Source organism: Geotrypetes seraphini, chromosome 8 (assembly GCF_902459505.1).
Source record: "Geotrypetes seraphini chromosome 8, aGeoSer1.1, whole genome shotgun sequence".
NCBI classification, from domain to species: Eukaryota; Metazoa; Chordata; class Amphibia; order Gymnophiona; family Dermophiidae; genus Geotrypetes; species Geotrypetes seraphini.
In genome coordinates, this window is record NC_047091.1 from 112,931,979 (window position 1) to 112,947,808 (window position 15,830).

General features: G+C 42.6%; 1 protein-coding gene across 6 annotated transcripts in view; it reads right to left on the reverse strand.

The window, feature by feature from the left end:
- Positions 1-15,830, reverse strand: part of TCF3 (transcription factor 3) — a 288,408-nt gene that overhangs the window by 76,395 nt on the left and 196,183 nt on the right. The gene's annotated exons all lie outside the window — the stretch shown is intronic.

Genomic DNA, 15,830 nt, shown 5'->3' on the forward strand with positions numbered 1-15,830 from the left:
CTTTATTTTACTATCATTTTGGTTCCTGTTTCTTTTTCTTTTTGCTTTCCTGTCTGCTAATGCTCCTTCAAGCAGCTGCTTATTCATTTGTCTTTTCTCCTCTCTCCTTTATATTGGTCATTCCTTTTAGCTCTTTTCTGCTTCTTTCTTACCCTTCTCCTCTCACTTTTCAGCTACCTATCAAAATTTCCATCTTCTCTCCAATTACCCATCTCATTCCTTCTTCAGCCCTCCAATCTCTTTCATTTTCAACATACCCTTCCCCATTATCATATTTCTGACCTCTACTACCTATCCTCTAATCTGTTTCCTTGCTACCCTCTCCTCCCCCTCAGGGTTCTACCATTCTCAGCGTCTTCCTTCCTCCATCCTTACAACCCAGCTAGAGATTGCCATGGGGAAAAAATTGGTCCCCATCCCCGTGACCACCATCCTAGTCCCCACCCAGTCCCCGCAACCACTGTCCCCACCCCATCCTCATCACCACTGTCCCCGCCCCTCCCCACAACTACTGTCCCCGTAGCATCCATACAAGCCTCAGTACTGCGATATTTAGCTTATTCCTTCCTTATAAATCAAAGTTCTGGCTGCTGAACTAGAGAAAGAGATGTTCAATTGGCAGGGTTTTATTTATAAATTTTGATCAACACAACTAATATACTACTTTATCCTAAAGCAAAATAAATAAATAAATAGAAATTTTTTTTCTACCTTTGTTGTCTGGTTTCTGCTTTCCTCATCTTCTCATTCAATTCCTTCCATCCACTGTCTGTCTTCTCTGAGTCTTCCATTTGCTCTGTTACTGTGCCTCTCCCTTCACCACCCCCAATTGGTCTTGCACCCATCTTCTTCCCTCCACTCCCCCCCCATAATCTGGCATCTCTGTCTTCTTCCCTTCCAGTGTCTTATCCCCACTCCCCTTTCAACGTCTTCTCCCCACTCTCTGTTCCCCATTTCCCTTCCAGCATCTTCTCCCCACTCTCTGCTCCCCATTTCCCTTCCAGCATTTTCTCCCCACTCTCTGTTCCCCTTTTCCCTTTAGCGTCATCTCCCCACTCTGTCTTCCACATCTCCCTTCAGCATCTGTTCCATTCCTTTCCACTACCACCCTTCCCTCTCACCACCGCCTTCAGCACCCCCTCTCTCTCTCTCCCTCCTTCCTACCTTCGTGGCGTGTTACAATGCAATTTTTGCAAACCGCCGGAGCCTGCGAACTCGGTTCCCGTCCCATCCCCACAAACCATCTCACTTCTGTGTTCCTATTTTCCCCATTTCTAATATCTCCCCTATGTATCTGGCATTGCTCCCCCCGTGTCTATATACCATCTCCATGTATGTCCTCTTTATGTCTCTGCCCCCATGCACATAATTCCCCCATGTATCTTCCCTTTATGTCTTTGTCCCTATGCTCCCATGCACATAATTTCCCCTCTGTTTCTGTTACCTTCCTGTGTCTAGATTTCCCTTCTCTTCCTCTTCCACCCCAATGTGTCTCTTCTCTGCAACCCCATCTAGCTTCTTTCCCTCTTTCTCCCCCCCTGCTTCCAGCATCTGGCTCACCTGCCTGTCTTCCCCTTTTTTTCCTGCTGTGGGTTTCTTTCTCATCCTCTTTGTCCCCTTAGCCCAGCATCTCTTTCCCTTTCACTCCCTCTTTCCTAGTGTGAGCTGGGAACACAGTCCAGCAGCCCCCTCCCGCCTGATCACAGCTTTCCACCATCTCCCTCCCTCCACCTCACCTTAGGTGCCAACTTTAATTCTTCTTCTCCCAGCTGCACGTGCGACTGCTTGAAGTTGCGTCAGAGGAGAAGATTCAACAACTCAAGTACCCGCGCACAGGGCTTATTGAAAGTGTGTGGCTGGGAGAAGAATTAAAGTTGGCACCTAAGGTGAGGTGGAGGGAGATGGCATGACGCAGGATGCGACAATCAGGTGGGTATGCTGGACCGCCCAATCTGCGATTGCTTCACTGTGCAGATAAGAACATTCACCGCTCCTGCAGATGGACATGGGGCAAGGCTCTGAAGTCCTTCCTAAGGACAAAGAGATCACTCTAAACGATGTATGGCTAAGCATTAACAAAATAGAGTCAACACTACAAAAAACTGTTTTGAAATTATGTCAATTTTCTCTGGATGTTACAGTTAAAATTAAAGAATTTGATGTTAATCAGAGTGAAACAGGAAAAAAGTTAGAAAAATTAGATCAAGCTGTGAACACTTTAATATTAGAAACAGCATTTACTTGTAAAGATGGTATGTTGATTCATACTAAGTTAGAAAAATTAGAGAATTCCTTAAGAGCTAAAAACCTTTGTTTATTAAATTTTCCCTTAACACATTATTTGTCTGCTTTGGAACTCTTGAAAATGTATTTGAGGGATATATTGCATTATATTAAAGTGGATAATCTTGAGTTAGATAACCTCTATTACATTCCAAGAGTGTCTAAAGAAATACTTGAAGAAGGTGAGATGGATAAACTTGTTTCACCTGATAGTTTGAATTTATCACAATTCCTTGAATCCTCTAAAGATATAAATGATAAACGAGCAACTTTATTAGTAGTCTTCAAAACAGAGATGGAAAAACAGGCTATTTTGAAATTATATTTTTTGAAAAAACAAGACCTGTTTTGTGGTTAACGTGTGATAATTTTTCCAGATGTCTCTAGACAAACTCAGTATAAAAGGAAGCAATTCCTCCAGCTGAAACCTAAGGTAGTAGCAGCTGGAGCTACATTCTTTCTTAAATTTCCGTGCAAATGCTTAGTCTCGTATGGAAGTGATAAGTATACTTTTTTTGAACCAGTCCAGTTAGAAGACTTTATTAAAGGGAAGCTGAAAGTATAATTTCTATTATTAATAACTTTATATATATTGGAGGATGGTGTAATATCTATATGGATTGGCCAATTACTGCATGCAATGTTAGATGATAGATTTTTACTTTTTACTTAATACTGGCGACCACATGTGGACTATATCATGGATGATTTATTTCCTTTATATGTTAAGTTGTATCTTGTATACAGAATTTGATGGATATTTGTGAATATTTGTTATTATAATGAATAATCAAATAAAGAATTAAAATAAAAAAAGAACATTCACCGCTCCATGGGGTGGGTGAATGGCCTTATCCCCATAGCGACCACTATTTTTTCTCTCCCCGTTTCAGTGGGTTACCTGCGGGTAACAACCACCGTGTCATTCTCCAAGCCCAGCATCTGCTCACTCTTCTTCCCTCCCCATCCTCATAGCCTGACATCTCCCTCTCTTCTCTCCCATGGCCCAGCATTTCTCCTACACTCTTCCCTCTTTCATTGCCAGGCATATCTCCATCATTCCATTCTGCTTCTGGATTCAATATCTTTCCTTCCTCTCACCCCTCCCCCTGTGCAAGCATCTTTCCTTCCTCTCATCCCTCACCTCCCCCTATGCCAGCAACTTTCCTTCCTCCCCTCCCGTATTCTCTAAGGCTTGCTTGTTTGGGTCGCGGTATTGGCAGTGATTCCTACATGCTGCCTGTTGCCAACCTGGAAGCTTCCCCTCTGCAGCGGAGAGACATCCAGGTTAGCAGCAAGCAGCTTGTGGGAATCGCTGCAGATACTGTGACTTGAAGAAGCTGACATCGTTGAGATTCTGTGCAGGAATAGTGAATGCTGCGCGACTGTGCACTTCTGTGGAAATTCGGCATTGCGCAGTTGCATAGAATTCTGCCAGGAGTAACCATTAGGCATCAGAGAATGTATTCTGTTAACAGTCAAGTACAAAAATGCCACCAGGAAATAAAAGCACACACCACCACATACAAAAACAAAGAAAATTTTAGAATAACTGATGCCACAGGCCATCTAATCACTGACTGGTTATAAGTCTGGTTTAATGTTATCCTCAATACAAAAAATTATGATATGTGTCCCATGGACAGACCATCATTAATGACTATAGGAATCACAATTAAATGGAGAAAAAAGCCTCAAAAATATTGTGGCAGCAATTTACAGCCAGTTACATGGAGCTGCCTATCATCATAGGCAAAAACACTCCACTTATGTCTCCAATACTGTATTTTTTGCTGTATAAGATGTACTTTATTTCCCCCCAAAAAGTGGGTGGAAATAAAGGTGCGTCTTATGGAGCGAATACCCAACCCCCTGTTACCTTATTTAGTCTCTCCAGTGGTCCTGCCCTTCCCTCCAGCTGACTCCCAACAGAGCGGTACAAAACGCAGGCGCATGCCCCCTGCATGCCTGCCCTGTCCCGTGCCGCTCTGTGAATGGAGCAGCATGGGACAAGGCAGGCATGCAAAAAGCATGTGCCTGCCCCCCGCACCGCTCTGATGGGAGTCAGCTGGAAGTAATAAGTGCTGCTTTTGGATGGTTGGAAGTATGAGATCTGCCTGCTCCTGCCAGTAGCCCGTTACTTTGAAAAGTTCCTGATCTTTTTGCCAGCTCCTCCCAAGAACACCAGCTACGTAAGAAAGTATTGTGTTGCCCTTCCTCTCTCTCTCTCACTTAGTGATAAGATGCTTAACTACCATAGTTGCTTTCGTGAAAAGAGCAGTGGGTTTATCAAAGCCCTTCAACAGACGCATGTATTAAACCCTGGAAACCCTCAGCTGGACAAGGATGAATCCTGCTCTCTCTTACACTTTGTAACTGCCTCAAAAGGGTCTGTTCTCTTTACCCCACCCTAAAACAGCATCTAGTAATCCAAATGCATCCAGCAGACTGCCTACCACACACTCCAAAGAGCTGGGCTTTTACTAAAAGGATCCTCAGAGGCAGAAAGATAAAGTCCAATTTGCTCTGCATGTACAAGGCATTTAAAGAAGTACTCAGCCCGTGCAGGATAATTGCCAGCTTGGTTGCTGTCGCGAGGCTCTCATCCTCCGCATGCTAATGAAGCGGTGATATTTTGCGCCCCTCTGTCGGGAGTCAGCTGGAGGGAAGGGCAGGACCATCGGAGGAACTTAAATAAGGTACGGGGGGGGGGGAGTTTGGGGTAGGTATGGGGGGGGCCTGCCTGCCTGCTTGTCTCGGGTGGGGGGCCTTGCTTGCCTGTCTGTCACTAGGTATGCCTGTCTGTCACTAGGCCTGCCTGCCTGTCTGTCACTAGGCCTGCCTGCCCAGTGCCCTGTCCCGGCCTACCACTAGTCCACCAGAGGGGGGATAGGGCACAGAGCCTGGCAGGGAGGGGAGACAGAGTGCACAGCCTAGCAAGGAGTGTGGGATTGGGTGCAGAGCTTGGCAGGGAGAATTTGGTTCAGAACGTTTTTTTCTTGTTTTCCTCCTCTAAAGCTAGGGTGCCTCTTATGGTCAGGGGTGAAATATACAGTAGTCTCAAAATTAAACGGCAGCCAACTATGTGCCAAAGATTGCAAACACTATAAATGCTTCAAACAATCTTTTTTGGGCTTCCAAAAACTCCCGACAAGTAACCTCATTTTGCTGTGACAAACAGCTGTTTCAGGGGAAAGCAAACTTGCTGTGTGCGGATACAAATTTCAGGGTGGACTGTCCATAGGACAAGTAGCATAATTTTTTGTATTGAGTATTTTGCTGCAGTTTTGTGGTATTTTTAATGCTATCCTCTCCATCATCTCCAAAAACCATACCCAGCCTTTTATTCTTCATATTGTGTGTTTGCATTATACGAGCCAGGTCCATCCAACTGACCAGTCTCATTTTCACAATCTCAAAACCAAGGGGACAATTTTCAAAGAATTTCTTCCAGTAAGCAAGCATTCAAGTTTACTAGGTTCTTGCTATCCTACCCAACGGACAGAGCTGGGCAATTTACAGTATAATTTATGGAAATAAAGAGGAAAATTAAAGATGTAGGGGCAAGGAAAGATGGGAGGGGCACAGTTTGAAAACTGACCCCCAAGGTGAGGAAGAAGATGGTGGAAGACTATTAGCTGCGCTTCACTCAATTCTCTCTCCCAGCTCTGCTATTTAATCAAGTTATAGAAAAAGTCAATTTACTTGGTGGTTATTCTTATTTTTGCAGCTTTTTCTACCCCGACATTTGCCCCATCACCAAATCTAAACAGTGGGGTGCCACATGTGGGTTTTTCACTTACCCCTCTTGGCAGGCAGAAATAGGCAGAAATAGGGCAAAGTATACCGAATATAGCAGACAGGCAATCTATGTGGCATTAATGTGCTATGGGACAGTCAAAAAAGTAAGATTCCAAGTCGGAAAGCAAGCTAGGAGTTGATTGCCTCAGAGAGAGAAAATTTTTTTTAACAAAGGTGTTCCCCAAATTGCAAGTGCCATCCTTTCACAGATGTTCAACTGTTTTCATCCTCACCCCATATGCATGATTGACACTTTGCTACAAACCACAACTGTCCCCAGCCCATATGCATGATTGACACTTTGCTGCAAACTACAACTGGACTGCATACTTAATTTGTTTTCCTGAAAGATGTAATGAGGAGAAACGAAGGCAGGGATAGCATGAGAGAAGCAAAGAAATAAGGGAAGTCTTTCCAACTTCCAATAGCTAAAATACCTAAGTTAACCCTTCAGCACCAGTAATTTCAGTTTAATCTAAATAGAATGGGTGAGGAGGGAAATAGGAAAATGCTTCTACATCAAAAAGTGGAACATTATCTTTTTTTGTAATTTGCCAAGAGGGGTAAGTGAAAAACCCACATGTGGCACCCCACTGTTTAGATTTGGTGATGGGGCAAATGTCGGGGTAGAAAAAGCTGCAAAAATAAGAATAACCACCAAGTAAATTGACTTTTTCTATAACTTGATTAAATAGCAGAGCTGGGAGAGAGAATTGAGTGAAGCGCAGCTAATAGTCTTCCACCATCTGCCAGCCCTTGGCACCTGGCCAGTACTTCAGGCAGCTGTGCGGCACTGGAGAAAGGGAGGAGTGGGGAGACAGAGAAAAGAGGTTTTAAATGTATTTTATAAATTCCAGCTAGGCACTAAACACATACATGCCTTTGCAGAGAAGCATGACAGATATACAGTCATGAAGGAATGTGCATGAAAAAGCTAGGTTCATTTCCACCTTCAGGCAGGGTGGGCAGACTTCATCCACCCTTCCCCCTCATCTCACCTCCAGATTTTCAACATCCCAAATTTACTATTTTAAGAGTATCTGATTTCATTATGATTATCGCTATTAACACATTGTGGTCCTCAAGTCTATGCGCCAGGCTCTATCCTTGTATACTAGAACAGATGCCTATGGTAAGCTGTGAAAATATATGTGTGCCCAGTTTCATCACATACCTGCTTAAGGCATAGATCTTAAGGGTTAGGTAGAAGAATAAAGTAAAATTCTGTAAAGTAACAGGGTACCTCAGACAAACAAAATGAACTTTTTGGAAGGTGTGCAGACTTATAAGGAAAAACTGGTACTTGCAGTGAGGAAGGGGAATGGGGACTGATCCTGGGATAGACTGTGCAATATATACAGTATATATATATAAATGCATATCACCTTTCCTCCCCCCTCCCCCAAACATTTTTCTCAAGCCAAAAGGCAAGTCTGAAACTTTATAGCTATATTCCATCAAAGATGAGGAAATTTATAAAGAAAAAAATTCACAAGTGAAGAGAATATTTTGGTTAAACCATGCATCGTTTGCTTTACAAATTTCCTTGAAAAATTTTTTTTATTTTTTTAAAAAAGGTTAAGCAGAGACTATTATTAGCAGTGACATGATTATTCTATACACATGAAGATTCTACACTACCTTGCACAAAGAAAATTATACCTTGAAGCCCCACTTCCCCTCCAAAAAAACCAAAAACAAACTAATGCAATCTATGCTTGGTACATAAAACAAAGGAGAGGTCCAGTCTAAGCTACCTGTAGATGTCATTCTCAGAACACAGGAAGTGGTAAATCACAGCCAAGCTGCATCCTGCGCTACTTGCTCAAGTTAGTTACAAAGAAATTCGGCCTTTGGGACCCACAAAATGAAATCATTTCCTGTACTCAAACCTGCAGGCTGTTAAAGCAGGAAGGAGGGGAATCCAGGCCAAGAAACCTTATTAAAACTTCAAGCACTGGGGATGTGCTCTTTTTAAAATGCATTGAGGGGGAGGGGATCATATGGCCAAGCAGTTCTCCAAAGATTACAAGTTACAAAATAGCTGTGAATGACACACTGAAGTAACAGAGCATAGCCTTTTACCATGCAAGCGCTAACATCATGAAAACTGGTATTCAGACACTGAACAAAATTTTAATGAACTGATATAACCACTTCAAGAGTGAAAAAAAGTGAAAACTGCAGACACAAGGGGAAAAATTTTGTATTTTAATCTGATCTTGGATTACTTCTGGGAACAAACAAGGCGTTTCTCCTGTACAGAAAGAATATGGTGATTGCTAGTACAGTATAAATTTCTTTCTTATGCTCAGGGAGCAAGACTACAAAATGTGGACGCTTTCCTTGTTTGCAGAGGGAAAATTGCTGCAGCAACCAGTCCAAGATCCAGGACTAGGATCCAATAAGTTCCAAAAAGTCTATTACACATGTGCTTGAACCTTGCAGCCACTTCAAAATGTACATCAGGGTCAGTGCTAAGGTTTCTGGTGGCCCCCTTGCAACCTGTCAGCCCCCCCCCCCCCCCACCTGTCCAGCTTCTCGCTTCTTCCCTTCGCTCACCTGAGGCAGCAGAATATTTTTTGTTTGGGAGGAGGGGAGAAAAGAGGGGTCCAAACTCCACCTTCAGTTCCCACATCAATTTAGGTCAACTTTATTTAACTCATCTCTCTTAACTCTAATTGTGCAAGTATGTTATAAAACACTAGCACTTATATGTTAAATGTGCACAATATGCATGTACTGTAAGTGCTAAAGTGCTATTCTATAATTTATATGTACTAGTCATTTAGCATGTAACTCAGTTATGTGTATGCCCCTTGCATATACTGTACACACTAAAGTGCCACATTTAGCAATGAGCAGCTACACTGCTATAGACCCAGTATAATTGATCATGCTTACATTTAGGCACACAGATGTCATTATAGAATCTGCGCTCAGCATCATTAACATCTACTGTACACTGTGGCACCCAGCTATAGAATTGCCCCCACATTCATGCACATAGAACATTCCCAAATCAACCAATAAATCTCCCAGCAAGATACAAAGCAGAAGGGAAGATCAGGTACTTACCTCAATCTTCTTCATACAAGACCTGACAAATGGGTTAAGTCTCCCAAATCATGAGCTGTCGCAGAAGGAAGCAATATTTTTCTTCAGCTCCACCTCCTTCCCCAGTGAGCTGTACTGCCTCTCTTCAGTCTGTACCAAAGCATTTGATAACCAGTACAATAGGAAACATAAGGAGGGAATAGAGAACTTCTGAAATACACTTTTGCTCTGCTCTGTAACAAGTATAATGAACAATGCTAATCAAAACATATATAAAACAAGGTGGAACAACCAAGCCACTTATCTGAATGCAACCAGTACTAACATTTATGGAATTTGCATACTTTCAATTGCATTTATAACAATAGATGACTGCTGGCAACTATTAGTCAAGGGAAATGACATTCTACTTGTCCTGCTCCAATCCTTTCTGAGCAAAAGATCCCAACCAGTACGAATCTATCTAAATTGAAACAAATTAAATGTGGTGTACCACAAGGGGCCCTACTATCCCCTCTTCTGTTCAATCTCTACATCAGACTAGACATAGCCCCAAAATACCAAATCAAATTCCATTCTTTCGCTGATGACATTCATTGGGAGCAAATCGCGATGCCCAGTCTAAAACACTGCACAACTGCCTATCTGAAATTAAACAATGGATGACCTCGAACAAACTGACTGAACACCTCCAAGACAGAGCTACTATGGATCAGGAAAAAAAAAAAAAATGTTCCGTCACCCGGTCTTTCCTATACTGGGAATCAACTACCTTAACGGCAAAAGATGAAGTATGGAGTCTAGGAATTACACTTGACTTGAACCTATCACTCTCTAAATACATTTCATAAGAACATAAGAATAGCTTTACTGGGTCAAACCAATGGTCCATCAAGCCCAGTAGCCCAATCATGGGCGATTTCCTCATCTTTCTGCTACTTCCATCAGCTCCAGAAGATAAGAAACTACTTCGCAGAACAAAACTTCAGCCCAACCACTCTATGTTTTTGTCCTTATACACCTGTACTACTGCAACACATGATTCAATGGGCTAACAGCAAAAACACTAAACAATTACAGCAGGTTAAAAACATTGCTATCAGACTTCTGAAAAACCTATAAGCCCAAGACCCAGTCTCTCCATCACTGGCATCGGCCCACTGGTTGCCCATAACCAAACGCTGCCTCTTCAAAGGTCTAGTGCTAGCTTATAAATCCCTCCACAAGATGATACCTAGATACTTCTCAGACAAACTTCCTCTCTATGCCTCAAAAAGACGCTATGATCCCAGGATGAAATACGCCTATATACACACTCAAGATGTGCCCTCCAGCTCCAGACAGCGTGGAAAAGATCCTACTCCCACATTTTACCAAATATCTTGAAAAGCCTTCCTCCCCACATCAGATCTTTTGAAGGTCTCCTAAACTCTAGGAAAGCTATTAAAAAAAACCTCTCTCTTCGCTTAGCCTCCCTCTTCCACTCCACCCTATCTATTGTTATTGCCTCAGCAAAATTTTACTTGGACTAAGACTAAATGATTAGACACACAAAGTGACTGATATTTTGTATATCTATTCAAAAGATCGGGCTACTGGGCTTGATGGACCATTGGTCTGACCCAGTAAGGCTATTCTTATGTTCTTATACCCAGGCATTAATCAATATGATGCTCATACCTTATGTTCCACATATACTAGATGCCATTTTTAATTGCTGATATTATGTAATTAGGCTGCACCTTGTATCCCCTTCTTCCACCTTACACATACCACTCTTGATTCAAGTGGCCTTATTCAAGATGCCTCAACCTATGCAATGTCTAGAGAATATACTTATAAGATGATGTTGTAACGCTACAAATATAACTTATATTGCAAAACTATGACTGTAAACTATAACCCATTCCAAGCTCTTTGGGAAGGATGGGATATAAAAATCAACCAAATAAATAAATACCACCTGACTGGCATGAGAAGATAGAGATACTTGTTCGAGCCATTAAGCAAGCAAATGATTACTGACAGGGCAGGGCATCAGGACTTGTATGCTGTGTTAACAGAAAGAAGATTATCGAGGTTAAGTACCTAACCTTCCCTTCTGTTACACAAAGCATATGAGTCATGACAAGAGACACATATCAAAGCAGCTTCTGGAATCTAGGGTGGGACAGATGAGCCTGCCCTTAACACCGAGGACCGAAAGGCAGCGTCCTTTTGGGCTACTTCATCTGCTCTATAAAACTTAGTAAAGTGTGAACCATGTAGCAACTCTGTAAATCTCCTCAGATGGATCACCTGGGCCTTCACTCATTAAGCTACACTTCTTGTGGAATGAGCTCTTAGATAATGGTGGCTGTTTACCACAGCCAATATATGCTGATATTGCCATGCAAATCCATCTGGAAATAGAGGCCTTAGATGCTGGCTTGCCTAGCCTGGATTTACCAGTTAGGACAAAAAGATGATCAGAAAGACAATAATCATTTGTAGCTTCAAAATAACAGAGAATTCTGCTCACATTCAGTACCTTCAACAGTTTGGCCCATTTCTTCAAAAACTTGTGGCCTGAAATGCCGGCAGATTGACCTCTTGATTGATGTGAAAAGCCAAACTACATTCGGAAAGAAAGAAGGATCAGTGCACAGGAAAACCCCAGTTTCTGTCACCTTAAGGAATGGCTCTCGGCATGAAAGCACTTGCCACTCTGAGACTTGCCTTCCTGAGGCAATAACCACTAGAAAGACCGTTTTGACCATCAGATTCAGCAGACATGCATCTTGTAAAGGCTTATACAGAGCCCTACTGAGACCCTGCAACACAATGTTAAGTTCCATGTCGGAAAAAGTTGTCTTACCAGAGGATGTAGTCTAAGTGCCCCCTTCAAGAATCTGGCTATACCTGGATGAGAAACCCAAGAACTGTTTTCCAATTTGGCTCTGAAATATGACAGGCCGGCTACCTGAACCCTGAGAGATCCAACTGCTAGACCCTTTTCAAGTCCAGCCTGCAGAAACAATAGGACTACCAAAATCAGAGCTCTGAAGGATTCCACATTGTCCTTAGCACACCAGAGCTAAAATGTCTTCCAAGCCTGTGACTGTCGCTGACTAGCTCTAAAGAGAATATCAATAACCACCTATGAATAACCCTTCCAGGCTAAAGCTTTGTGCTCAAAAGCCATGCCATAAGACCAAAGTGTTCTGGATTTTCCATGGGTACTGGACTCTGTGACAGTAAATCTAGATGTATCAGTAATTTGAGAACTTTATGTCTCTGCAGACACACTAGATCCACGTACTAAGGCCGTCACAGTCAATTTGGAGATACTAGAGTTACCAAACCCGTGAGGAGAGCTACTCTGTGGAGAAAATTTCAAGAGGTAAGCAGAAGGTAGGGGGGCAGAAAGGTGCCTGCGCTGGCACCTCCGTGAAGACTGCACCCAGAGTGATCCACCCCACCCCCTTTACTATGCCACTGCCTCTGTGGTGTCCCAATGCTCCATCAGCATCTCTCAGAATGGGAGGAAAAATATGTGGACTGGGTCTTAGAAATGCTCAACAGAGAAGTTTGAGCTGTGTTTTTACAGTGATCCAAATTTAATTCCCGCAGTGAAACCGTGAGGACTTCCATTAAAGTCAAAGGCTTAAAAAGCCTTCACAGGGTTGGGTCCTCTCTTTGATCTGGGGCTGCTACAGACTCTTGGCTATGGATGCCTACCTGTGACCCGGACTCCCAACTGGCAGAGTCATTTTGGGAGAGCAAAGGCATTGAGTCAGACACCCATCATCCCAATCTTTTTCAGATTCCTACAGACTAGCCCTCTGCAAAGGAATCAAGCTTTGCACAGGGGACCCCCCCTTGAGCCAACACCTGCAAAACTTGAGACACTGATGCTCCTTTAAACTTCAGATATACTTCAAATATTAAACTCATAAAATCAAAATCAAATCCCTGCACTGGATCTCTGCAGGGGCACATTCCTTTCTTCTCCTGGATTCAGAGGTGTCTAAATGTTTGCATTTCATCAATGCCGCATTGCCTCAGGAAGCTCTAGAAGGGATTTCTGACCCAAGAACTGAGCAGAATGCGATTCCAACCCTTTGGAGAAACCAAGGGGACTAAGCCCAGCGCTCCCACTCCTCCTCTTCACGTGTCCTGCGGCATGTGTCGCATGAACGCTCCTCAGCCATCCATCTATCACAAATTTGGCTTGATAAATATTGATGTCAATAAGCCCGAGGAATCTGTAATAAGTGATTTCAACCCAAATCAAGGTGTTTTGAGGCAGATAGGGGCTTTAAAATAAAATTACGGCATTGTTTTGCCATCACAAAATAGGAAATAAACCTAAACTCAAAAAATATCAAAATAGGGTTGTTTTATTAAGGTGGGGGACCCTAAAGGAAGCCCCAGAAACTGCTGAAATAGCAAATTTCAACCCCCCCCACCAATGTCTCCCATAGACAATAATAGGCTGTACTCACAATGTGGGTGCCTGCCAGCTGGACTCGAGAGAAGATATTTCTGCCTCAGACAAACATGAAGAGTCCTCAGAAGCTTGTCTCTTCAGGCTGCCTTTTAATCAGTCTCTAAGAGACTGAAATCCTCAATCCCATTGTCTCTTGACACGTCTTCAGGGAGGGGACATAGCCAGTACCCACAAATCCCTCAGGACTGATATGGGGGCTAGTTGACCTACGCTCAAATGCCTGATGAATCAGGAATGAGCCAAGCTACTAGAGGATTGAACCCCTAGCTGTACACGATGTTAGTGCAGGCCAGCTAAGTAGGTTCCCTAAAAGAATTGCCCCTCTAGTAACAGATCTCTGATTAGAGTCTGCATCTTCTTCCAGGCAGAGATACCCCCAAAAATAGTGTGGATCTCTTGGGCACTGGAAAGCCTCAAAGAATCAGATAAATGCCTGAAAATAACAAATCAAATGCAGAGCAGAAGAAAACCTCACAACCCACTTGCAGAAGGAGAAACTGGGAGAGAAGTGCACTGTTCAGTGATAAGAAGGTGGAGCTGAGGAAATTGATGCCATCTGCAAGTTTCCCATGAGTATGGGGATAAAATCTATGGTCCAGACTACTGTTTTGCACTGGAAATTATATACAAATATTGTATACATACAAACGTGTGTTCTTCAAACTTTTAACTACTTACAATAAAAAGTTGCTAAACTTAATTGCAAAATTTAAGGCATGCCAACATGTACGTAAGACCGTGCACCAAATTTGCTATGCCCTAATCTGAGCTTTGAAAGAGGAGCAGGAAGAAGGGTGGCAGGTGTGTGAGGAAGATTAGTACATAGAACACCCACAAGATTTCCATGTTCAGAGCCAACTTTAGAATGAATATCCTCTTCTGACCAGCCATTTATCTTCTGGTGTTCTCCTTTGCTGCCACAGAGCAGAGTGCCTTTATTGGTATTATGTTAAGCATTACACCAGTATTTCTCAACTTGGTCTTGGCCAGTCAGGTTTTCTGGATATCCACAATGAATATGCATAATCAATTTGCATACACTGTCTCCATTATATGCAGATTTCATGTATATTCAATGTGGATATCCTGAAAATGTGACTGGCAAGTGGAAACTCCAGGACCGAGAAACACTGCATTACACACCCTGCCTAAAGACCATTGTTTCATTCTAGTAAATTATATTCCATCTTCAAAGAAAGAGGTATAAAGCACAGGGTGGGTGAAGAGAACCAAAACCACTGGGCAGCTAAGCTTTCTGGTGTCATTGTGTTACTATATTATTCAGAAACACAGCATGCAGGCTCAAATTCCTCCATGCTGCTTTCAATTACACCAAGGGATATGTATAATATTCAAGAGGAAGAAAAAACAAAACAAGAGATAAAAAAGATACACTTGGTTTTAATGGCAACCTAAACTCACTTATTTATCAACTTCTCCTCACACATGCAACTGCATACCCCAATTCTACATGCATATCCCTGCAAAACACTGTGTTGAACCTGTGTCATGTGATTGACAGACCTGTAGGCTGTTCACCCACTTCCAGCAAGATCAGGTGCACCGAGTTAGGAGTGAAGCACTAGAGCAGGGGTGCCCACACTTTTTTGACTCGCGAGCTACTTTTAAAATGACCAAGTCAAAATGATCTACCAACAATAAAATTTAAAAAAAACACAACGCACACTGTACGCATAGAATTGTTAATTATCATTCCTATTCCGGGGTTTTTTCAAAGAGGTCAAAGCAGATGACTCTATGCACTGTCACCTTAGTAACAACCATACAAAAATAGACAAATACCCTCCCCCTCCCTTTTTACTAAACCACAATAGCATTTTTTAGCGCAGGGAGCTGCGCTGAATGCCCAGCGCTGCTCTCGACGCTCATAGGCTCCCTGCGCTAAAAACCACTATTGCGGTTTAGTAAAAGGGGACCATATTGTAAAATATAGACAGCAGATATAAATTCAGACACATTTTGATCACTAAATTTAAAATAAAATCATTTTTCCTACCTTGTCTGGTGATTTCATGAGTCTCTGGTTGCACTTTCTTCTTCTGACTGTGCATCCAATCTTTCTTTCAGCCTGTATGCTTCCTCTCCTTCAAACCTCATTCCCTGCCCCAACTTTTTCTTCCTCTCTCCCTGCCCTTTCTTTCTTTCTCTCTTCATGCCCCCTTTCTATTTTTCTGTT